Below are 24,987 nucleotides of genomic sequence, written 5' to 3'. Positions count from 1 at the left end.
TGGTGACTGTCCCCTAGGCCCATGCCCTCCGCATACCTCCTGGCCTGACAGTGACCTCCCATGGTGGAAGAGAAGAAACCTGAGATGTATTATGCGGGTGCCTATTTGCACCAGAGGGAGATAGTTGTCTGGAAATGATTTAGATGCCTCAGGACCTTATAAATGAAAAAAAGGAGCCACATTCAGCTGGGAGGGAATCAGCTCTTAGGCTGAACTGTTGGAGAAGAGCCAGAGCGCTCTTTGGGAAATGCTGCACCCTGCCTGCCTGTGTCGTAAGCACATAAGAGCCATCCTGGGTCTGACCAAAGGCCCAGCTCCCAGGGTCCTACCTCCAAAACAAACCAGCCAACCAGCTAGGACCTGTAAGCCAATGACTACCAAAAAACAGGCATTTGTTACCTACTCTGTAATACAGAGTTTGCATTAGCTACGCGCTTCCCTCAAAAACATGCAAAAGCTCTGGGCGCAGGTGGGAACGTGTCTCTCACATCTCCACATCTTCCACCAAGCACAAAGCTATCTCCCCGCTTTTCCTACACAGCCCTGACCATGCTGTGGTGCACATCACGGCTTTTGCAGGTGCTAGGTACTGAATCTAGAATAAGAAGTTCATTTACTGTAAAAGTAGCTGGGAGGGAACGATAATTTGGCACCATAGGGTAGGCTGTCAGGATCTTCCACTCTCCTGCAGTCTCCCTCCTTGCAGCCTGCTGTTGGGGCTCAGTGTCATGGACGCAGAAAGGCTGGGTCCCAGGGAAAGTTCAGCGTTTCAGCAGAATGAAATTTCGGGCAGTTCAGGAGAGAGGCAGATAAAAACGTTGCATTTTATCGGCCAGAGCGTGTCCCAGGGTGGCAATCAGGGCTGCACTCGGAGGCTTCCCTGAGCTTTACATCAGCTGCCATGGCATCTTTGCCCCTTGCACGGAAAACAAGCCACGCTATTGAAGCACGATGGGGAAGGGCAGCAGGTCTCGTTTGCAGCCTGGTACATCTTGACACAACAGCAAGGCGAATAAGTGACTGTTTCATACAAACAGATGTGATGAAAGAAGAGAAAAAAAGATGCTAGTGGAGAACCATTTCAGCTAAGTATGGTAATGTGGCGTCTGCAGAGGGTCCTGAAATAGGCACAAACGCTTCTGTTCCCAGCACTCATGAGAACTTGGGGACTTGTGTAGTTCTTCCACATACTGCAGACAACCTGGCTGGCTAGGCAGAGCAGGACTATCCCTCTCAGAAAAGACCAGGACAGGCAAGACCCGCAAACGCAAAGGATGGCCATAAGCAAAGAGCAATCCAATGTTCAGCCCTTCAGGCAAAGGCACAACAGTTTGGGATCTAGTCCTATTCCAGTCTTCCCAGGATCACCAGCTGGTTAAATCCTCCAAGGATCTTGCCCAGACTGAAATGCTCAGAACTCACCTCCGGCCTGCAGCAAGCGGGGCCTGAGGAGAAATGCCAGGTCTCAACAGCAATGACGTCCGAAGCCCCCTCAGAGATGTAGCTCCCCACTTCTCCAGCTGCAGTGACTGTGGAGCAGGCCAGCTGGGCACCCTGCCTGCTTCTGCTTAGCCTCGCCAGGCCAAGAGCATCTCAGGGCCCGAGCGATTTGATCTCATGCCTGCTGCGTGTGGGGGATGTGGGGCTGGGCTCTCGTGAGCTCTCTTAGTGAAGCTTATTGTGTCGAGTACTTCATTAATCACTGGAGCAGGGACTGGCATGCACTGGGTGGCCAAGTGCCCTGAGCACTGGGTGATGGGCTCATTCTTACTCTCGCTGGCCAAATGACGAATCCAGTGTTTGCTTCAGCATGGAACAGCGACGAGGAGAGCGCAATGCACGCATGGGTTGGTAGATGCATGGCATGGGTTCAAACCTAAGCCACACGGACCTGGTGGGATTTGAACCTGGGTTTCCTATCCCGTAGTGGCATGTGTAAGCTCCTGGGGTGCTCAGAGGACGGCACCCCCTCTTCCCAGGTTGTGTTTTGGATCCAAAACATGAGGAAGGAAAGGAGGCCGCTCGCCCTGAGGTCAGGTCACACTGAGGCGAAGAGGCTACAGGTCCTGCATCTCTCCCTGGCATTTCCAGTTGGCTGTTTTAGGGTGTTCAGGGCACGTGTCCATGGGTAAGCGTCTAGCTCTCCCAGCTGTATGGGCGCTGGGAGGCTACGCCATGGCCACGCTGCGCTCTGAGGCCTAAACCCCATCTGACTGTGTGTACCTCTGCGCTCAGACCTTTTCTTTCAAAACCCACTCCGTTTTTAAACCCCAGAGTCACCAGAATGTCTCTCGCCCAGCTTATCTTCTAGGTGGTGGCACCTCCTACCTGAAGGCAAACAAGATCAAGCTGTGCCCGCCGAGAAGCTGGCCAATTTGACCGCCTACCTCTCCTTGGCATTAGCAGATCCTCCCTCTAGCCCTTCTCACATCTCCCCACTTGCTGGAAAGGTGTGTGGACTGTCTGCTTCCTCGAAAGGTGCTGCCCGGTGGAGGGACATCTGAAGCCCTTGCTCACCCCCTGCTCACCAGTATCTATTCGAAACAGATTCACCCCACAGCAGCATTCCTCCCCGCGGCCGCAGTCTTTGATTTAACTGGCATCGTCATCCACAACGGAGCTGAGCCAGCCCCCTCTATTCCTGGATCCTTTCCCTGCTTTATAAGACGTCAAGCCTGTACTTCCCACCATGGTCCATTTTCCCTTTGATTCTTGCACCGCGTTGCCGATCCAGGCCGCTGGGTCCAAGAGTATCAGCTTGGTTCGCTTTCACCCCCTGTCAAAGGAGTTCTCCCTAACTAACTGCTGCATTTTTTTTCCACCAGGACCAAAACGGAAATTAGGCCTGGGAAGAAATCTACCCTATGTCATTCATGCTTAACCTGTAGCAATTATCAGTCCCAAGAGCTTGGTGAGTTTTGAAAAGTGATTTTCATGGCTAATAAAGATATCCAGCTATAACACAAAGTGCAAGAACAGTAAGGGCCTGAGGAAGAACAGAAATCCTAAAACTTCAGGGCTTAGATCAACAGGCGCTCAGGAAAAACTGTACCTGGAGAGGTACCTGGAGAGCTGATGATTGTGCCAGACAGTAATAACTTAGGAGCCCTGGTCAGGGGTTAAGGAGCCCTTGTTTCAGGTGGGGTAGAGAAGTAGGTTACGGGAATAAGTCTTCCCTGCATGCTTATGTGCAAAAAGCACCTTTAAATAACCAAACTGAAGGGTCTTGGAGGACGGTTTGAGTGCAGGGGTCTGTCCACCAGTGATCAAAACAGGGCTGGGTATGAATAGGGCTGGGGGGACCTCAACAAGTCATGCAGCCCGACTCCTGCCCAGAAACAGCATCTAGCCAAATCTGGCCTCGCCAGAGGTCTGTGTACCCTGTTCTTAAAACACCCAAAGTGCTGGCACTTATCCATCATCGTCCTCACCACTAGAAAGTTTCTTTTTGGTTTGATTTTAAAATCCCTTGCTCCAGCTCAAGATTTTTCATTCCTAGTTATTTTTGCATCCACAAGTCTTTGGCTGTTGGTGAAGAAGCTGTTGTTTCGCCCTGGAACAGCTCCAAATCTCTCCACTAGATGTATTAGTTATCCTAAATTCATAACCATCGCTGGGATATTTTTAGCTCTGCTCAGCAGTCGTCAAACAAATCCTGCCACAAAGCAGGGGGACGGTCTGCAGGCCTCCCAGAGAGCCCCCACCGCCCTACTGCTTCTCAGGGTCCAGGCCAAATGGTGCAGAGAGGACCATGAAATCCTACTTGGGAGTGAGCTGGGACCGTGACCATGCCCAAAGCGATCCACATCTGGACCGTGGCTCAACATGCAGACGACAGGCACGGCTTGTATTTTGTTATAGGAGGACTGCCCAGGCCTTGGTAGTGCGTTCCAGTCCTGAGGTCTTGGGGAGACAGGGACAGGCCTGTCATCCTTGTTCCCACAGTGGTACAGAAACATGCCTCAACATTTCGTAGGAACAGAAGTGTCCTTTGGCTCAGGATTTGACGGCTGCCTGTACGATAAACATGACACTGCTTTATTTATGAGCTGGGCTGATCCTCCGAGTGGCCCCACATCCACAGTTCATCCCTTTGGAGGTGCTGGAAGCAGCCTCCCCTTTTATAAAAGCAGGAATTGGTACATCTGGCGTCCCCTCTGCTCCCTGGCAGTCCCTCCCAGGCCTCACGCTTTGCCAAGTGCTTGCTGGTCTGGATTTAATAAGCAGCAGCTTTGCTCCAGCAATGGAAACTCAAAGTGGATATTGCAGCTAAGCACAACATGGGACTGCAGCGCAACCACAGAGAAGTTATAGCAATAATTTCTGGATTACAGTCGTCCTTGCATATATTTCTCTGCTGGCGTGGCCAAAGTTTGGATTAGAAAACACACCATGTCACAGTGGAGCTAAGAAACTCACTGCATCTGCTTCTGGAGCAAGATACGTTGCTGCTTGCCCGTTTTTTGATCCGTCTCTAAACCCCTGGTGCTCCTAGGCCAGGACTGTGGACCTAAGCAATCCAGGAAAACAGTCTTCATACTGTGTCTGATTACCCAGACGCAAGTATTCAGCGCCATTGCCTCGCGTCCAGGCTGCCCGCACAGGCTAGGGAAATATGACCTGAATATGAAGTATGAAACAGGACCTTAGTGGGCTGGCAGCCAGAGACCAGGTGGGACAGTCTAGTCCCCCGGGTGGCATTAAAGACCTGTGTCTAAGCAGCTGAATAGAACCCTGGATGTCTTTAAAATATCCCTTTTCTGGAAGAAGGGATGCACTCATAGTATTCACACCTGAGATTCCTATTTCACTGCCCTGTGAAGTGAAATGCTCACAACCTAATGAGCACAAGGGCTGGGGCTTGGAGACACATATTTTGCCAAGCCACCCAGTCACTGTCATGGGAAAGGGAGAAAACACACAGAGCAGGAGGCCCAGAGGGGTGGGTGAAAGCTCGGGTGAGCTCCAGGCATTCCCTCCTGGTTATGAGACAAGTAGTGATCTCACAGGGCAAGCTGATGTCACTGAAGGACTTTTCTAGCATGGCAAGGCTTCTCCATCCCAGCCTCCAGAGCCCCTGGTCTGTGAGATGCCCTGAAGCTGGTGGTATGGGAGGACTGGTCACCAGCACTAACTGTGGAGTCCTAGGGTGGGAGGGGTGGGCTCCTGTTGGGAGGTCCACACCACTCCTGAAAGCCTCTGTCGTTCAACAGCGGTGCACTCCCTGCTATGGTACCAGCTTCCACGCAGCTGGCAGTGACTTAGCCAAGAAAGGCACCCACCCAGCCTGCCTCTCCAGTGTAAGAAACACAGTTTCACTGCTGCCGAATGCAGGCATTATATCTGGCTAGGACAGAGCCTGAGACAAGGCTGGGTTCTGGTGGAAACCAGGATCCTCAGGTGGCTCCCAGTTTTGGGACATGTGGTAGGTTGGGGGCGAGTGCTGATATACCACATGTAAAATTCAGAAGTGGTGCCACAGTCGTTGGCAGTAAAGTTCTGCAACTTGCAAATCATGTTTGGAGCTAGACATGAACCCAAATTCTTTACCTTAGCAATAGGAGTGACAGTTACATAGGAAGACAATTATTTATGGTCACCTGGAGTGTAATGCAGGACCTGGGGACTGCTGTGCTTCTTCTAAGACAGAGAAGGGGTAGACCATGAGGACAAGATGGTAGAGCAGGCAGGGACCATGAGGACAAGATGAAATTCAGCAATCCCAAGTGCAAGGTCATGCGGGTAGGGGTGCTACGAATGGGGAATCCCTCCACAGGAGGTGACTGAAGGAAAGAAGGATGGGAGTATTCAAGGGACAAGAAAGACAACTGCAATCCTAGAATCCCAGAAATTCCACAGGATTTCTGATGGCATTGTACTAGGACCTCTCCTGGATTGTGGATGCAATTCTGGCTGCTCATGTTCAAAAGAGGAAGCAAATTCTTCCAGGACCAGGGGCACAGAGGCCAACGAGGAATGGAGAACCCAAGTTATGAAGGGAGCCAAGAGTTTAGCTATTCAGCTTACCAAAATGAAGACCAAAAAGGAATAGGATGGGAAACATGCTGGGAAGAGGAAAGGGTTAAGTGAGCTAAGAGGCCGTGCTGGCAGAGAAACAAGTCGGTACAAAATCACAGACCCTCAAGGTAAGGCACCCAGAAGATGCTTCTCATGGGACGTGTGAGCGCAAAACCCCTAATTGCAGCACTGAAGGAGCAAGCGGGTTTACGAAGGGGATGCCACAGCACACTTGTCGTTGGTGGAGGCATCAAAGGCTGTGTGACTCCGGAGGTTCCTGGCCAAGCCTGTGCTCTTGAAACTACCGCTATACTAACAACTGCACCTAATCCCGAGGTGCAGTGCTGTTGACTTTAGGTTATTCTTTGCCTCGCCTTTCCAGCCACTCCAGCCTACAGAAATGGCAACCAGAAGCCAAAAGTTCAAAGACTTTGTCTCTGAGCCCATGGGAAATAAGACTGTTACAGAAGTAGACGGCGTTGATGAGGAGCTTGGATCTAAACTAGCTGCAAAAGGTTTTGACAAGGTAACCTCTTAGGTAACCTCTTTCCTTCCTTCCCAACCACTGTCCACTTTACCCACTGACCTCATCAAGAACACTACATTCTTGTGGCATCCTTTCTTCTCCCCTCTTGGCCATAAAAGATGTCCCACTGTGGAAATCCCTCTGAAATCTGGTGGCCAATTGCTCCAGGCTGTTTGAAGGCACGATGACTTGTGCTATGTAAGAGAGCAAGGTCAAATATCAACGTGGCTCAGTAGTTCCTCCACCTGTCTTTGGAGAGGTGTTAAGCAAAATGTACTTTTTCTGAATTTTCAGAATGTACTTAAACAAACTTAGCTTCTCAGAGGGAGGGTTGTGAAACTGCAGCAGCACCTCCCATGGTTCAGCTAGCAGTAAATGAGCATTAACCCACCAACTTTGGTCCTCTGGACATGTCCTCTGAGATGAGGCTTGACACCAATGAGACCCACCAACCTGGAGTCTTCCAGTAGCTTCAGCTTCCCAGTTGCATGCATGATCAGTCTGGCTCTTCAAGCAGTTCCTGCTCACCATGGCACTCAGGAATCCGTGATTAACCAAGAAGGGCAAGAAGGAGGCTTTTGCATCGTGCTTTCTTCTGTCTCCATTCCCATGGTAGTGCCATGAGACTTGTGAGCAGATGTAGCCCCATAGCTACTCCCTTTTCTCCAGAGATTAGGGGAAACCTAGCCCCTAAAGTGTGGGTCTGGCAGCCTGTGAGAGAGACATCAGGTGGGCAGCAGAAGTATGAGCCATCCCAGCTACATTTACTCACAGACATTTGCTCACACACCCAGAGCCTTGGCTTTCAGAGAGGCTAACGTGGTCTGCAAGTGAGTGGGATGTCTCTTGCAATGGCATTTGCGGGCCAATAAATGCTCTTCTGCTTCCCTTTCCAGGCGTACATCCTGCTAGGCCAGTTCCTTCTCCTGAAAAAGGATGCTTTGATTTTCCAGCAGTGGTTGAAAGGTACTTTTGGTGCCAGTTCGAGGCAGGCTATGCAGTGTGCCACCTGCCTAACAGAATGGTGCTCTACCACCCTGTAAAGTATCAGCTCACCAGGTGGGCTCGCTGTGATCTTCTCTGGGCTTAAATAAAGTCCCTCCCGAACCAACAATGTGACTCGAGTGACTCATTTCATGCCATGCAGCCATGGCTCTGCATGCACCAGCCAAGGGGATAGAAATGTTTCAAAAGTAGTGAAGATTGTGTGGGAAATACTTCTCATTTCCCCCCACAAGAAATATTAAATATTCTGGGGAAAATGGTGATATCTGCAGTAGCTACTTCCTTACAAAAAGTTAAACTTTAACTTAGCATGTCGCAATACCTCTGGATATATTTAGGAAGTAAAGCAACAGATTGCCTTTACTCTCGAACAATAGCAGCTACAGCAAACCCAGAGCATTTTTCACTGCGTATCCACTAGATCCTCAGAATTTTGCTGTGGATATAGCTCTAATATGGGTGCAAGTGAGTTTTTTTTTTTAAAGCAACAACCCTAGTGACTTGTGAACCACAAGCACAGGGACTACTGCAGAAATAATATGTGCACAGACCTAACATATGTCTGTTCATATCTCTGGAGAATAGAGTTGGGAAATGAACACGCCATCCCTCTGCATATCCATTAGGATGTGACTAGCAAGGCATAGGCTAAAAGACCAACAGAATCTGGAGAGAGAAATTGTAACTACTTAATGCCCCACATTTTGAAACAAACTACCTTCATTTGAAAGTCAAACAGTAGAGAAAGAGCTTTTGATGGTGTGATGCAGTAGTAAAATTGGTTTTAACATAGCTGTTTTCTTAGCGCTCTGAAAGCTTTTCGTGTTATGGGTTTTTTTTCCTTTTGTCCCAGATTTTTGCATTGTTTCAGTTCAGAGCAATGCAAAGGGGAAGGAAAGCAGAAGAAGGTGAGCCACTAGCAGAGGAATTTAGTGGATGGGCTCTGGCTGATCTCACCAGAGTGGCTTGAGCTACCCAGAGCTGTGCACCTCTGCCTATGCCAGAAGTGACAATTCCCTCTGCAGTGATGGCAGAGAAGAAGATGCCTCTTTGTCCCAGCTGCTCCCAGTCTCAATCCAGCAGATGCCGTGGTCCTACCAGCCTCACATCATAGCCTGATCAGGTTTGAAATCTTTAACACACCTATTGCAGGCATCAGAGAGCTGCAGGGCTGTAGGAGGAGCTACCTGGAGTCCCATCACTCAGAGGTTCAGCAGCCCTTCCCAGCTCCCCCACTGCAGACTTGCCCTGAAGTGGCTCATGAGCCCCGGGTCACTCAGGAAAGGCAGCTGGTAGACAGAGCAGAGCTGGATCCCCCTGGTACTAAAAGCTGATGGGCCTGCTCGGTGTCTCCGTGAACAGTATAGGCCCTACATAAACATCAAGCCTGGTCTCCATGCCAGTAATCCTCATATTCCAGCTAGGCCTGGGAAAAAGATCGCCATAAACAGCTGGTTCCAGTCTGAAAGCACCTTCTCCTGTTAAAAAAAAATCTTCATTCCATGTGTTCTTATTGCATGGCAGCAGTGCTCCTTGCTGTAGCACATGGCTCCCTCTGGGCAACTTGGCAATGAAAAACCTGAGCAAGACTTGGAAAAACTTATCAGGGACCTCAGCTTGATTTGTGACTGCTCATCCCTGCATCCTTCCAAAAAGGAGAAATGCCAAGCAGGGTACAAGCTGGTTTCTCCTGTCTTCTGGCATGATATCCATCCCTCCCCAGGAGCGATCATCGAACGTCGCGAGGATGGCCCAGGCAGTAGGGTGCTGGCCCTGGTGCCTTCACATCTCGTCTAGGACTCCAAGTCCCTGCAACTATGGAGAATGCTCACCTCAGGGGCTGCAGACAGAGTCTCCAGGGAAAAGGGCTCTGATTTATAACGGTCAGTACGGTGCTTCAGCCCAGCGCATCGCCGGTGTCACTCGAGCAGTGAGGACGTAAGCTGGGCGCTGTGATGCTACAGCAGTTGGGACGCTATATCATTGTGCCAGGGCAGCTCATAACAGGAAAAGCCAGCCTAAAGGCAAGGCCAGGAACACGAGCTAATTTAGGAACACAATGGTTATACTAATCAAAACACCTTGCAGAGGAGAGGGGAAGGAAATTACCTAATCTTTCACCGTGCAATGTGATGTCCCAGTGCCCAGTAGTTAAAATTTTATGTTAATTGGCAATAAATTAAGTGCAATTCCCCAAGTCAAGACTGTTTTGACCGTGACAGAGGGATACCCATGAAATGTGGAAATTTATCTGTGAATCAGTAGTGGGGGCTGATGGGAAGTCGGAGGTACCTATGTTGGAAGCAACATCAGGGGACCAGGGTAGGCAGGTCTCCCAAGAGCCCTCTCGTCCAGCATAGGACACAAGTGCTCCATCAGGCCCCACAACACAGAGTGGGCAGTGGCCAGACCCCTCTTCATCCAGGGTGCTTTAGACATCCTGGGATCTTCCACATCTACATAGAAACATATTAAAATTTCTCTAAAATAGACACACCTAGGAATCACTGTTTACCCAGTGAAGCAGAGCGTCCGTAAAGGGAGCGCTCTGAACATACATAGCACCTCTGCGATAGGGCTAATGAGCTAGATGCGAAGACGAAGTAACGGGTGAGGCTCTGGGATGGCCCAGCGCCTGGCACAGGATGGCTGGGGATCCAGCCTGGGGGGAAGAAGCCTTTACTATCCCCAGGGTTTTCTCCTAGGGTCCTTTTGCTGAATAAAAAGAAAGAATAGAAGGAGAAGGATAAGGATAAGGATAAGGAGAAGGAGAAGGAGAAGGAGAAGGAGAAGGAGAAGGAGAAGGAGGAGGAGAAGGAGAAGGAGAAGGAGGAGGAGAAGGAGAAGGAGAAGGAGAAGGAGAAGGAGGAGGAGAAGGAGAAGGAGAAGGAGGAGGAGAAGGAGGAGGAGAAGGAGAAGGAGGAGGAGAATGCTTAGGAGAAAGAGGAGAGGGAGAAGGAGGAGAAGGATAAATGGGAAGGGAAGGGAAGTGGGAAGGGGTTAAGGAAAGGGAAAGAAAACAAAAAAGAAAGAGAAAAATATATTTTAAGCACATCTTCCTTCCCAAAAATATAGCAGGGAACCTCAGGCTTTGGGAAACGTTAAATCTGGGCATGAAGTGGCACCAAATAATACCAGCATAATTCCTGATGGTGAATTACTCTCCTTAGGGCAGCACCTCATACCTGCACACCATCGTCCAAGAACATGCTGTGCTAGCTGCCTTTCAGCCTTAAAACAACATTTTGTGCTCAGCAGTCTCTAATCAGAGCAGGGATTTTTATATTAGCAAATAAAAAAAGACCTCTTTGAATAAATACACAATTACACCCACATCCCAGGTTTACATTTCATCCCAGCGATGGGACTGAACAACTTGTGATTAAACAGTGGGGAGTGACGAGTGCAGAAGCCATCAGCGCTGCACTTGAGATATACGAGCAGAGCCCCCCCAAACGCCTTGCTGCTCTGAACTTCCTCAGCATTTGAAATCTCAGCCCTTCAGCACCAAGCCATGAGCGACTGTCCGGGCATGGCTTTAAAAAATGCAGCCAAAACTTCAGAAGTTTGGGGCTGGGGCAGGGGGAGTTTTTGGGGCCCGCAGCGGGGAGCCTTTGGAGAAATTCAAAGTCTGCTTTCAGGTTTGCCTGAAGTGCCTCATTTGCTCCCCAGCCCTCAGACAACACAGTCCTAGTCTTACATTAACACAGCAGCCCAGAGTGGGGCAGTTACGGGGTGGCTCCTTGGGCCAGCCCTGTGAGAGAGGTGTTGAACCCTGGCAGGGGGAAGACATCCCAAAGTTGTGCTCTATCTCACCAAGCGGAGCTCCAAGAGAGGCTTGTAGACCACCGCTTTGCTTGAATGCAAAATCCCTTGTACCCTGCTGTTTGCCTGCCTCACCTCTTCACTTTTGAAGTTCCCCAGATATTCGTGTGGCACCTAAAACACTGGTGACTTCAGGCTAGACCAGCACTTCAGTGCTATTACCTTGCCCTTCAGGTGTGCCGAAGTGAAACCTGCTCCAGAGGGAAAGGCACGTTCCCCAGCCCATCACGCTCTTTGGCTCTTGCTCTCCCAGAGTGGCTGAGAGCTTCTGAAAGCCAGCACCTGCCATTCAGATTAAAAGAGGACTTTTGGCCAGCAATCGCCTTGGCAAAAGGGAGCATTTTTTGTTTTTTTTCCTATTTGACGAAGGCCCTTAAAAATAAAACCAGACTGAAAATAGATTGAATCGGAGAAAGCTGCGGCATAAGGTCATCTTGACATGTGTCAGTTTGAAGCGCTCTGACACAACCCAACCAAGCCTCCCAGTGCATGGGCAGTGGCCTTTCAGGTGTTCACGCTTCCCCGGGAACCAAACACTAATCATGTACTAAGGGCAAACAGTGCTGCCCGGCGAAGCTGGGGCGTCCTGCTGCGCACGGTTGCGGGGGCCTAGGACCGCCCAGCGCAACGGCCCTTTCCCGACGTGCACATCACTTTGCCACGCAGAGCGGATGGCTGTGCCTGACGGACCCAAAAGCCCCCCTGCGTTTTTGGATACCTGCAGCCCTGGCTTTCTAGGCTCGCTTGGGGCAGCAGTTTTTGGGCGTCGTGGAGGGGGAAGGGCTGTCTGGATCCGCTGAGCCAAATCCTGAGTGCAGAATCGGCATGGGTCCGTCCCAGCTAGCAGAAGTGGTTCCTACTCCCGCCGCCAGCGGCCGTGACTCTCTTAAAGTTCATTAATCTCTTCATACAGCAAAATTAACCTGTGGAAATTGCTTGTCAAGAATGACACATTGTAAACCCCGAGCACTAAGATGTGACATAAATTACAGGATTATCTTTAAAAAAAAAACAGTGAATGACTTAGAGTAGTAAATTCGGGGTCTTTCTGACTTGTCATCACATGCTTAAAACTTAATGGAGGGAAGAAGGTCACACTTGGCAGACTTTTTCTCCCCAGCCATCAGGTAAGAAATCAACACACATGCTTTCTGACAGAGCTGCGATTTCACGTGTTGGCATGATGCTGGGGGAGAGGACTTCAAGCACAACTTCAACGTGTCAGAAGTCCATGCTAAACTTGCAGGAGCTCCCTCCACGCTGGCAGGAGAGGACTGGGCTAGCGTTGACCTGGAGCAAAATGGGCATATTTGCCGCTGGGAAACTGCAGTTTGTCCCTGGGTGTGTGTGTGTGTGTGTGTGTGTGTGTATATATATATATATATGTATATGCAAGCTGTACTTTGACTCTATGTACACAGGTGAAATATTTACCTTTAGAAGGACATGTAAAGCTTGTCTGCACATCCACCTCTGCTTCTAATTGTATACTAACTCATCAACCTTTGAAATGCAAATTACCAGTTAAAAATAAATGAATAAAGCTCAGATTAGACTCCAGGCCCAACTGTAAAAGCAATCTAGGGTCACTCATGCATGAACACCTTCTTCTCCAAGGAATAAATGTCATGTGCAAAAGGGCTCTCTCTCATGTCAGCCTATCAACCTATTCTAGTCTGAGTGGAAAAGCAAGTTATCCACTTGTCTACAAGTGCTCTAGATATTAATCAGGGTACTTTGTTGCAAAGACGTCGTCAAAGGCTTGGGACACCATCTGGATTAAAAGTACTTTCTTAGTGATTAAGCTAGGATTAATAAAACCTTGCTCAACCATCAGCACCTGCTCTTCAGGCTGAGAAATTGGAAGTTGCAAAGCTGTCCACCTCAAGGGAAAGGCAGTGGAGAGCAATATCCATCTATCGTCTGATGGGGCTCCAAGGAGGACCGTGGCAAGGAGACACCGCGGGCAATTCAAGGGGCTCAGCCCTGCTTCTCCCCATCAGGAAGGCAGGGCACCTCCAACACCGCTCATCCCTTAGGCGCAGCCTCTGCTCTCCAAACCACCCCATCACTTTGCGTTTCTCTGCTTTTGAATGCTGGGCCGCCTTGTTCTTCAGAAGGTGATAAGCACTTATAGCCAGGCCTTTTACTGCAACATTTTCTGCATTTGTCAGCATTATATTGACACTTGAAAAGGAAGGGAAAGGCTTATCCTATGGACTGTGCAAGCTTATACCCTAGTTGCTCATAAAATGGTTACGTTTCTTTTCACCAGTATGCTACCAAAAAGCTGTCAGTCAAAGCAGACAATAGACAAGTCTCTGTGCCTGGATTATTGCTGAAAACTGCAGCGGTAGGCCATACAGAAGGTCACAGTAGGGCCTGAAATGGACCCCCCCCCATCTCCCAGCGCAAAGGTCAGGTTTTGAACCACAAGGCTACACTTTCTCCCCAGTTCTTCTCCTGCCTCAGGTCACCTCTGTCAGCATGAGCCCATGGAAATAGCTATTTCAGGGCTGAAATAAGCACCACCCTTTTTCACCTTCAAAAAGACAGTTTTAATGGGTTCTTTTCACAGCTTGGTAAATCCTAGAAAACAAATACATTTCCCCCTCTCAAATATCTCTGCAGCATCTTGCAATAATTCAAATAAATCCTAGCTGAGTCAATGAGAACATTTCATTTATCCATGCTCATTCACTGAATGTGCGGATTGATGAAACCACATTTGTTAGTCCAGCTAATTAAATGCTCTGCTCCACTCACGCCGCTGCTCAGGAACAAGGAGGTTTATGCTCACACATTTTGTGCTCCCATGAGGACTGCTGCCTACTACATGGGAAGAGACAAGGCCTAAACGTAGATGAAGGGGCAGTTACATATCCAGGCAGGGATCACACGAAGACAGCACTGGAGAGGCTCAAACTAGTACCTTACCTAACTGCGAAAAGCCCTTAAGCTAAATGATTGCATACAGGTAATAAACTCAGAGCAAACCGATATTCTGGGGAGTTGTGCCTTTGCAAATGTCTGAGGCTCATCAAGAGAAGATTTAATGCTTTTGAAAGCTCCTGAAACTTCTTTAGTTGCTCCAGATGGTTTCTGCAAGAGGCAAACTCGTAGTGGAGCTTCTGATTTTAAGAGTTTCATGGAGCCAACCCAGAAGGGGAAACCCTGGGAGTTACACGGCCCATTGCAGGAGAGCAACGCAGCTCCTGTGACGAACGAGTAGCTGCTGGGAACTTTCTGCAGTGAAATTGCAGGAGTTAGTTAAAGAAAAAAGAAGTCTGGCAGTAAATATACTTAGTAAGTTCAAACAGTGAACAAGTTCCAGGAAATCAAGATAACCCTGTAGACACAAAGGTCCTGATCCAAAGCCCACGGAAGTCGGTGGAAAAAATCATGTCAGCTTTAACAGGCTTTGGATGCAGCCCAAGGAAAGACAAAAAAGTGTCCAGTCCCAATGACTCTCCAGTTCTTCCCAATTGCCACCTAGATCTCATTCACCTTCCCTGGCAGCTCCTCACTTGTATCTTTGACCCTGTGCTGAATTATTCCTGGGAGTTTGTACCCAGAGCTACGTATTTTTTACCCACAAAATGCTACTGGGTCCTGCTCTCCCAACAGGTCATTGGTGTCTATGACTTTATCATGAGACTGAATATTTGGCATTTCTCCGTGATCCTTCTGTAGTTACAAGGATATGTCAAGATTTCATAGGGCAGCAAACAAAAACTGAAGAGCAACAAAAGAAGCACGTTTCCATGTAACCCTTCTGCAGAGCACCCACAGCGCTCAAACCCAGTACCTGGGAGTCCCAGGTCACCCAACAGAGACCAGTGTCCCCTTTGCATGACAGATACATGTTCCCTGAGGCGGACATGCAAGAGGAGCAACCGGTCACTTGCCAGGCAGTAGGCTGAAGAAAAAGCCCTTCCATTGTCACACACCCCTCGCTGGGTGGAAGCCCCCAGCCTCCCACAGGTGCCCATTTCCCAGCCAGAGATGGGCCCAGAGGCATATGTGAGAGGGAGCAAGAAGTCAGTTGGCTCTTTGTAGTCCCGACTAAGCTCTGCTTACATGGCTTGCCAGCCAGCTGTGTCGTGTGCTTGCTGGGAAGAGCACTGGGTGCAACCTGGCCGCAGTCCAGAGGTCTGCAATCCAGAAGGCAAAGGAGAACATCTCACCTCTTGCAAAAACATTGGACTGATCCTCCCGCTCTTTTAAGCCTGCCGCCTGATTCTTTGGGCCCTGATGCAACCACTTTGAATGCTAAAGGTTGATGACAGTGACTCATTTCACATCATCCGCTCCCTAGGATAACAACGTGGCCATGAGTCAGATCCTGAGCTGAGGCAGGAGCCTGATGCCCCATCCACGTCTGCAGAACTGCACCATTCACCGCGCTCGGTCTGGCCCACACTGCCTGTACAGGAAAGGCAGGAGTCAGCCAGGCACAAATGTGGCATCTCTTGTCCAGCCTAGTCCTTCAGCTGCTACCGTCAGTAGGCAGAGATCAGTTCCTCCAGATCATAGCTCTTCTTCTTGGGAAGGGATCTTACTGTGAGATTTTCCTCAGTTTTACCAAGGGGTGAGTAATTTGGTATCTCTCTCTGCTTTTGGGGGGTCTAATTCAAGACACTGGTTTGAGTAGGAGCCTTGTTTTGGCTGCTCAGCAGCTGGTGAACATGGCCTGAATGTTATCAAGCAGCACGGGGAGAGAGGCTGCAGAGTTGCACGGAGTTGGATGGACTGCATCCCACGTGCTGATCCAACAGCCCTACGAGCCAGGAGCCTGCTCTGGTCTGCTGGCCCCAGAGGAGCCAAGGTGGCTTCACCACAGGCATCTGCGCAGGGGGAAATTCCCCGTTGACACAGCCGCGACGGCCACAGAGGCACCGAGGGGACGAGTGGCCATCATTCTACCTCTCAGGCCACCAAAACGGCGCCTGAAAGGGCCTCTGTGCCCAGATGGCTGCCCGTGCTTGCCAGCAAGGATGTGGGGTGGGAAGGAGCTTGGAGCCAGGAACAGGACTGTGCAGAAGGCATGCCGCAGGAGAGCTGAATAAGGAAAGGGAGCACAAGGATGGAAGATGGCTCAAGGGAGATGAGGAGACGGGGTACGGCTGGGGTTAGGCTGTGGGAGGGGAGAGAAGGTAGAAGATTAATTCAGCTCTTGCTCTGCGTCCTCTTCCTAAAAAGCAATAGGTTGCCGTGTGCCAGCGTCACAGGAAGTGGGGGGAAAAAAGCCTGATTTCAGGTTGCAGGAAGTAGGCAGGAAAGGCATTTATCAAACGGCACAGGAAGTCACAAAAAGCGATGGTGTCTACTTGCTGCAGACTACGTGCAAAAGCCCCCAGAGGTGAGAGGGGCTCAGGCAGCGTGGGAGGCTGTGGCAGCGCTCTCACGCAGAATCCCTGGTGCACGTGAATTAGAAAGAGTTCAGAAGAACTGCATCTCCTTTATTTCCTTTTTGAATAAAATGAGTTTTTTCTTCACTCCCTTTGACTGTGATTGTCTGTATGAAAAATATCGGTTACACAGCGCCTGCTCCAGAGACCACTGAAATCAACAGCAAATTGTTCTTGCTTTCAATGGGCTTTGAATCAGATCCTAAAAATGCAGCCCAGCCCATCCACATCAGCAATACCAAAGTCAAAAAAAAGGAGTTCAAATATCCTAGAAATCCAGAGAGGCGGGGGAAAAAACCAAGGTGACATCTAGGAAAAAAAATGCATTCCAGAGCTTCGTGCCTCGAGTCAGCAGCTGGGCTAGAGCTTCAAGGCTTGTTCATAGCAGGGAATTGCTTTGCACAGTAACAGTAAAGCTAGAGAGGGACAATTGCCATTATTAATATTAATGTTATTCAAGTCTGGCCTGGTCGCTCAATTTCTCCACGCTAAGTTTTACTATCCATGGGCTGTCAGAGCAAAGCAAAGCAACACTCCTCCAACAGAAGGATCTTTGTCAAAAAGTGCCTTCCGAAGAATGATCCTTTTACATGAGAAAGTGTAGACATTTCCTCTCTGGGAAATCTGATTTTATTTCTGACTGCTCCCTTCCACCACTGAATTTATAACATTAACTCCAATTAGAGAAAGAATGAGATTTTTTTTTTTGTTTACAATATTTATCGAAGAGAGGATTTCATGTTTCTAAAAATCAAATCGAGTTGAGACTTCAGAAAACTTTTCCTGGAAACAACTCTTTTTTAATATGGTTTAGTATGGCTGGTAAGACAATGAAACTTAAGCAAATGCTGCATCTGCCCATTATTTCCCCCTCTTCCAACATTTTAATCCACTGACCCATTTCAAGCAGATTTGACAGACAGGGAGAGCTTCCAAAGATAAGAAATTCCCATGAGTTTTCTGAAGGCAGAAGCTGGACAGAGAAAAGATCCTGTGAAGCCCTCCCTCCTCACTGGAGAGACTGGTATGTGAGTTCAACCCTTATTAGATATCAGGAAATCCACTGTAACACAGAGATCCACAGAAACAAGCATCAGATCAGCACAGCCACTTGGGATGGATCTTTGTTTTAGAGGACAAGGGATGGACCATACCTGGTTCTTTCCCTCCTGGAGGTTTTGAGCTCAGTCCAGGTCCTTCTGCGAAAGCTTGAAGGTTGAGGCCGGGTCTTGCTGATGATACAGATTTAGACCTTGACTCCAGAGGAACATCTCTTCGTTATGGTCTTTACCAGGTCGCGCACAGGGAAACCACATGGCGGGTTAGACACACACACACATACACACACACACATTCTCACCTCACAGCAGAGCTCATCTCTTCCTGGTTGCCCACATTTGCCCATCATGGAAACTATCACTTGACTGACAGCAGGGAAAGCCCCAACAGATGCATTGCCCTGGCTTTGCCAGGAGCCGGAGAACCTTTCTCAACTGCTAACGTGGAGAGGATGTGGGTTGCAGCATGTGCTTCCCCGTTAGCCCAGCTGTTTCAAGGGGACATCCCCTGCTGCAAGCTTACCTGCATCTTTCCTCAGTATTTCCCCCACCACAATAAACGGTGGCAGGAGATCAGATCCTCCTTAGTCCGACCAGTTCTGCTTTGCAGCCTGTAGAAGATGCTCACTATAAGCACAAAACAAAATGCACCTTTTCTGTGCCATCCTTCACCCACATCAGCTCCTGGCACCCAACCTCCTCCAGGAGCCAAACTGAGGACGCAGCGCTTAGACTTTCCTCTCATCTGCACCGAGTGACTCCGGGGTCCTTGCTCTGCAGACACTGTGATGTGCACAAGCAAGTAGATTCTTCTTGTTGGGTCATTGCTATAACCCTTTTCAAGGAGGCAGCTTCCCAGCACACCAGTGTTGCAACGCTGGTGTAACGGTGGAAGCATCCCAAACTAACATTAGTCACACACCATGATCAGCATTTTTGGATTCTCTTCCTTTTTTTAGGCACAGTCTGATCTTCTGGCATTTGTCAGTGTTAAGGCACTGATCTTCCTTCTGAATTGTCCATTCACAAGGCGAATATAGAACCCTGACCGGGAGGGTCAGCACATGCATTCTTGATGGCCATCAGTATTACAGAGGTGCCTCGCTTTCTGCAGGTTCCCAGAGCTAGAAATGCCCAGATTTGCTGGACAATCCACTTCCCAACCTGTCTCAGATGGACCTGGGTTTTGTCCAAGGCCTAGAGATATGCTGGTCAAGGCACAGAGCTAGCCTAATACTCTGGCCAAAGCAAAACAACTACTTCTGAAGTTAGATAAAAGCTGTACCCTTAATGGCCCAGCTCACTGGCTTCATTTAGCATTATCTAGTCAAGGACAGCTTTGCATCAACTCAGAAAGGCATCAGTAAGGTCTCTGTGAGCTTCCCATCTCTGCAGTGGCTCAGATCAAGTGCAGGCCAGAGCTTAACTTCTGTGGAAGCCAAGACCAAAGGGCTCCAACCCTTTCCCTCCTGAGGGATGTCACTACAGCTGCTTGCCAGAAGAGCTGATTGGTACCGCCTCTGGTTTGCTAGGCAACCTGCTCTAGCAGCTTCAACTTACAATTTTTCAGCTTTGATTCTCCATGTATCTACATGGAAGTGTCTTTGGACTTCTGCTGGGCTCGGTCTGTGCAAAGATGAGGACCTGTGCTGAGCACTTCTCACTGAGAGAACGCTTTAATGCTCTGAAGCACTGGATCTCAGGATGTGCAAAATGTCCTGAAGAGACACAGAAAGGGGACATTGTCACCCACTGTTTAAAAAGTGACTCAGTTCTGCATCATGCAGAGCCAAATTTTCTAGATTTCAAAAGGAGAGAGAAAGAAATGGGCCCCATATCAAAATAACCTAATCCCAGAGGCTGACAATAACCAATATCTTGGGAAGTGGGCAGCAAGGATTCCAGTCTCAAGCCTGACTCCCTCAGGACAGACTTGAGACTTCTTGCGTTTATAAGCAAGAGTCCTGACCACCACCTTCTCAGCTCTGTGGGGTTCATGCACTCACCTTCTTTAGAGAGAAGGCCTTTCTCAAACTAGACCCTATGTTCCCAGGAGAAGGCTGGTTTCCAGTTAAAGCATCCATACACACAGTAAGGTCTTTCTGCACAGTTTCTGCCTGCTTCCCATTCCAGCAATGGCTGAAAGGGAGGTCGAACAGGAGAGGGAAGGAACGATACTGTGTAGTTCTGGAGGCTTGCTTTTTGAGGACATTTCTGCTTGAAGACAAAGATTTCCTGCTCCTTGCAGCATTTCAGAGAGCCAGACCAGTAGCCATTGAGAAGTCTTGGGCCGTAGCACTGGCAGCTACATCTCTGCTGCTCTGTAAACCAATGTGCTTCTGCTCATTGACCAGATAACCTTACACCAGAGGATGATCTGGTCTGCTTTATTTTCTTTCAGTTATTTCCTCTTTGCCATGGCATTTGGAACTATTGGGAGGTTTTCCCTCTGTACCAAATAGTGTTTTTCCCCTTCCTTGGACAACTTAACTCCTAAGAATAATACTTCTTTTGCAGAAGCCTAGTGGTTTAAATTACCTCATCACTGCTCTGACTGTCATTAATAACATTGGATTAGCTCACTCTGCAGCCAGACCTAGAACAAGGAGGTCCCATTGTGCCCAGCGCTGTCCAAACACAGGGGCAGGCACAGGCCCTGCCCTGAAGAATTTGCATTTCGTTGCTTGGGAAGCTCATCTGAACCAAAGACCCATCCCACAGCAGCTGGAAGCGGCTACTATTAATAAACTGCAAAGCAGCAGAACCTGCATCCCCTTCAGCACCATCCAGGGAGGTTTGCGTTCTCTGAGACCTGAGTTATTACATCTGAAACCCTGTTGATTTTGCACATAGAGCACAAACTTCACTCACTGCCTGTTCCTTCTAGCAACGTCAGGAGACAGTTGAGTAAATAGCGCACGATATCTTTCAACTTTAAAGTCCCAGGCAGACGCTACAGGGCAGAAGTGCTGCATAGGCGTAAGCTAGACACTCACTTGTCACAGGGAAGTATGCTTATTTATTCTTCCGGCCCAAATATATCCCTTGAGTCTTACATTCTCACCACTCTGTTTCTCCACCTAAATTCAGTAGATATGCAAAATTGCACCAGTCGCCCTTGCCTCTCTTTGGGCACACTTCAGCTGTGCCATTTTATAAGAGAACTGACTCCAGTGGCTGAAGGCGAGAGGTAGAGATGATCTGATCAGAAACAGAGCCCATGCATTAACTGTGGGAGGAGCTGCTGCGGCTCACAATCTTTCCATCTCCTGGAGCTTTCAAAGTCAGCCCAGAAGGCCTAGTTGCTAGTTTGTGTTGGCCAGCACAAGCTCTTGGGTTCGACACAGGGCAACTGTGATATTCAGACAAGCATCTTGGACAAGATGACACGAAGAGCCCTGTTAGCCTTCAATGTATGATCCAGATTGCAAACCTGGTGTCCGTTCGCACCAATAGAAAGATTAGCAGGAAACGGGAAAAGGCACCTAGTGAACAAAGGCTGCCTCAAAGAAATAGGACATGAGCGCCTGACCTCAAAACAGCAATCAGAAGTAATCTTTCCTGCCCCTGCTAATTTGCCAGAGTCTTGCAAAGAGCCCGTGAGCTCATCATGCACCAGGATCCTCCATGTTTTGGCAGCAACGTATTAGGCTTGGTGCACAGGTAAGAAGTCACTGCAGACTCAGGTCTCTGTTCCCTCCAGCTGGTTGCCGGGAACACAGTACCGTATCTTCTGTTCGCTTATAATACACAGGGTCAGGTGCCCAGCTGGTGTATAAGGCCAATGCAGAAACATTGATTTACACCAGCCAAGAGCCCGGCTGGCTCCTCCCGACATCTCCCACTAGCATATGATTTGGTTTCTTTCATACCAGGCTGTGCATTTACACCTCAGGTAGATCCATGGTGGATTCAGGCCTGATGCACTAGCATCAGGGCTAACATCATCCGGCTAAATATCCCTGCAAGTCAAAACTTAGCAGATCTTCTTCAGTGTAATTTAACACAAAGACAGAAGGATGCCAGGAAAATCTAGATTTGGCAAATACCACAGACAGGCCACCCCTGTTTCAGATACTAGGTACTGTAACCTCTCCCTTGTTCATGCCTCCAAGGATACACTCATGGCCCGCCCACAAGGAGAGACTTGGCCCAAGGTAAATGGTCTCACCAAAGCCTCTGTCACCTCTGCCGTGCATTAAACTGTGCTTGGGTGAGTCCACGTGCCCCCAGGCTACCCCAGGAACATCAGCAGAGCTCCTCACCATACCCTGGACTCAACTTGTTGTCAGGGCACTTTAGCAATGTTCTTGCCAACACCTGAAGGCTTGACTTGCACCCAAAGAGGTCCAGGGTACACAACAGCAGCCAGACTGGGAGTGCTGACACTTGGGGAGCATCAGTCAATGTTTTTGGTGCTCTGTTGCACTCAGATTTCTCCAAGAGAGTTTCGGGGCTTGTTCCAGTCGTGAAACGCCTCACCTCGTTGCAGCACGGACAGCATGCATCAGCCTCTGCCACTGGACCTGTGACGGGCAGAGCAGAGCGGCTGCAGTGAGGATGGCCTTGGGATGCAGGAGAGAGCCATCTGCGCAATGACCCACAGGCCTCAAACCTCACCCGTATTTTCCAGCCACGCTAGCCCACTAGAGGAGAGGAATTGCATCTCCCTGCCTGCTCCCGGCAGCGAACCTATGGCGCTGCTCTGTGCTGCCTCATTTCCCACAGCCAGGGACGCTGCAGAGGCCCTGCCTGCCCCATCCTCAGGCATCCAGCGCAGCTCCCCCTGCCCCTGACTGGGGGCCATGCATGGATCTGCTTAGGGAAGGGATCCAGCTTTAAAAAAAAAAAAAAAAAAAAAGGATTATTTGGGAGAGAGGGGGAGCAGGGATTATTTTTGGAGGCTGTGATTATTTTGGTGCTGTGACGGCTTGGTTTACAAAGAGCCTGCAGCTACAGGAGAAGGGAAGAGACAGCCTGGGTGGAGGCTAGGAGAAAGACTGTCATAAACCAGTTGAACGATGTCAAATCCACGGTTAATATGTATGTGTCAACTTTGCACCCGGCTGTCCACACTCCACTCCGGAGATTCCCACTCTCCAGGGCTCTGTTTACCTCATGCTCTCACAATTTCCTATTGAAAAAAAAAAAAAAGGGAGAGAGAGAGAGAGAGAGAGAGATGCAAAGTAGGTCTCAGGAAATATCCTCTCCTTCCTTCTGACTAGCCAAGAAGAACTGGCAATAAAAGGCTCGTTTTGGCTGCTCCCTGGGGCTCTGTTTTATTTGCCTTTCTAACACACGGAAAGACCCTTTTGGCTAGCCAGGCAGGATTTTGAAAGACTAAATTGCAGAATTTCCTAGCTTTCCAGAGAGGGTAAATGCTTGACCCATCACTGTAAACAGCACACGGACCCTATTCATCCCCCCCACCCCATACCATGTGAATCAAAAGCTGTCCAGAGCAGTGCTGCGCCATGAAGGCAGTACGTCCACTGGGGCTTAAGTGTTATCCTGTATGAGCGTACACATCAAGTCCTCTTGCATGAGCTACCAGCATCTCAGCTCTGCACGGGAGACATGAGATGTGCCATCTCCCCTCTCCATCCCTGAGCTGGAGGGCAGCATGAGCACAGAGAAGGGTACGTGCAGCTCTACGGAGGAGCAAACTGCTCGTGGCAAAGACCAGTGACAAAATACCAAAGGCGGGAGAGATGAGGGACCGTGACTCAGAGCAGCCTGTGCAAATCACTCTGCCACCAAGGAGCTAGTGCTGCTCTTGCAGTGGGGAGTGGGCAGGGAAAAATCCCCTCTGGAGCCTGTTACCCTCCTTGCCATGGTTTGAGCCATTGCACTGCAGCAAAGGGATGGAGCAGGACTCACGTAGCCCTTCTCTTAAAGGCATCTCTGCAGGGTCGGACATGTACGTTCCTTTTTTCTTCTCACCTACCATCGCCCAGAAAATAAGGATCAGAAAAGGCTTAGCCCTTTCTGTGGCTTGAAGGAGAGCCCCTGGTTGCTCTGTCACTTCAGGAGATCAGCAAAGTGCAGAAGAAGGGCATTTCTCCCTACCAGGCAAATTAGCAACACGGATTCCCAACCCTTGGTACCTGACCTTGAAAAGCTTTGGCATCCATGGCGCAGAAGAACTGCCCAGACTGCCCTGTCCCCAGTGTACAGACATGCGAGAGGAGTGCACCTACTGCACATCCAATGCAGGGGGGTCCTATAGGGGCCATGCTGTGACTGCCGGCAGGTTAGGCGAAGCCCTGCTATGAGGCACTGACATGGCTGCTCTTCCTTTCAACACGTTCCTGTGGGACTGCTGGGTGCTCTGAACAGATACTGGAGGTGAGCATGATGCAGGGACCTTTACTGAGTTTTATGCCCACTGGTTTGGCAGGTCTGACCACAGCCTCATGGATGCTAGAAGCAGGACTAGAAACAGCATGCTAGAATTTAACACAGCAAGAGCCAAACTGGATCACACCTCTGGTCCAACTAACCCAATCCAATGGCCTGTCGAGACAGCAGCCGGTCTCCGACGTTTCCCTGGAGTCCCAGAGCCATGCACGAGGCAGCAGCTGGCTATTCATTACTTCTACTGCCTTTGCTGGGAGCAGCTGTGACCAATCTCCTGCCCATACTCACGCTCCTGGAGTTAATACCACATGAAAGCCTAAGACTAGTTTCCTGGGACATAGCAATCCTGTCTTCTGCCACCACAGAACAGACTTTTCTCCTGCTCACTGCCAATCTTCACACTCCAGCCACCCAACTAGGCCTTGGTTTGGCCACCTCTGCTGGACAAGAGCATCCCTTTCCCCAGGGCTCTGCACAGAGATGCTTCCCTTCCCTCCAGCTAGGTCTGCTTATATGTCCAGTTTTCAGATACTCTCGTAAAGCTCCTCAGTCACATTTTAAGATGCATTCCAACCAGAAGAACAGCAAGGCACCCTTCAAGTCTCCTCTTCTTCCAGGTGAAACAGCAGCTAGATGGATCCTATAGTGAGGAAACTCCCAGCTAGTACCATCTCTGTCCTGCACTGGGAGAAGGTCAATGCCAGGATGCAGTATAGGCATGAAGGATTGTGCCGGTGTCATCAGCCAGAGAAGCAAAAACTGAGGATAACGGGACTTGGGCCAA

General features: G+C 49.4%; 1 protein-coding gene across 1 annotated transcript in view; it reads right to left on the bottom strand.

Annotated features, from left to right (window-relative positions):
- The window catches only part of RRBP1 (ribosome binding protein 1), a 48,720-nt gene extending 30,623 nt beyond the window's left edge, over positions 1-18,097 (bottom strand). The window contains exon 1 of the mRNA XM_068940806.1: positions 17,940-18,097. The gene's annotated coding sequence lies outside the window, so the exon portion shown is untranslated. The remainder of the gene's footprint in view (positions 1-17,939) is intronic.
- Between the last annotated feature and the right edge of the window lie 6,890 nt (positions 18,098-24,987).

Source organism: Struthio camelus, chromosome 3 (genome assembly GCF_040807025.1).
Source record: "Struthio camelus isolate bStrCam1 chromosome 3, bStrCam1.hap1, whole genome shotgun sequence".
Taxonomy (NCBI): Eukaryota; Metazoa; Chordata; class Aves; order Struthioniformes; family Struthionidae; genus Struthio; species Struthio camelus.
The sequence above is the reverse complement of the archived record's forward strand: the minus strand, read 5'-3'. Positions and strand labels throughout refer to the sequence as shown.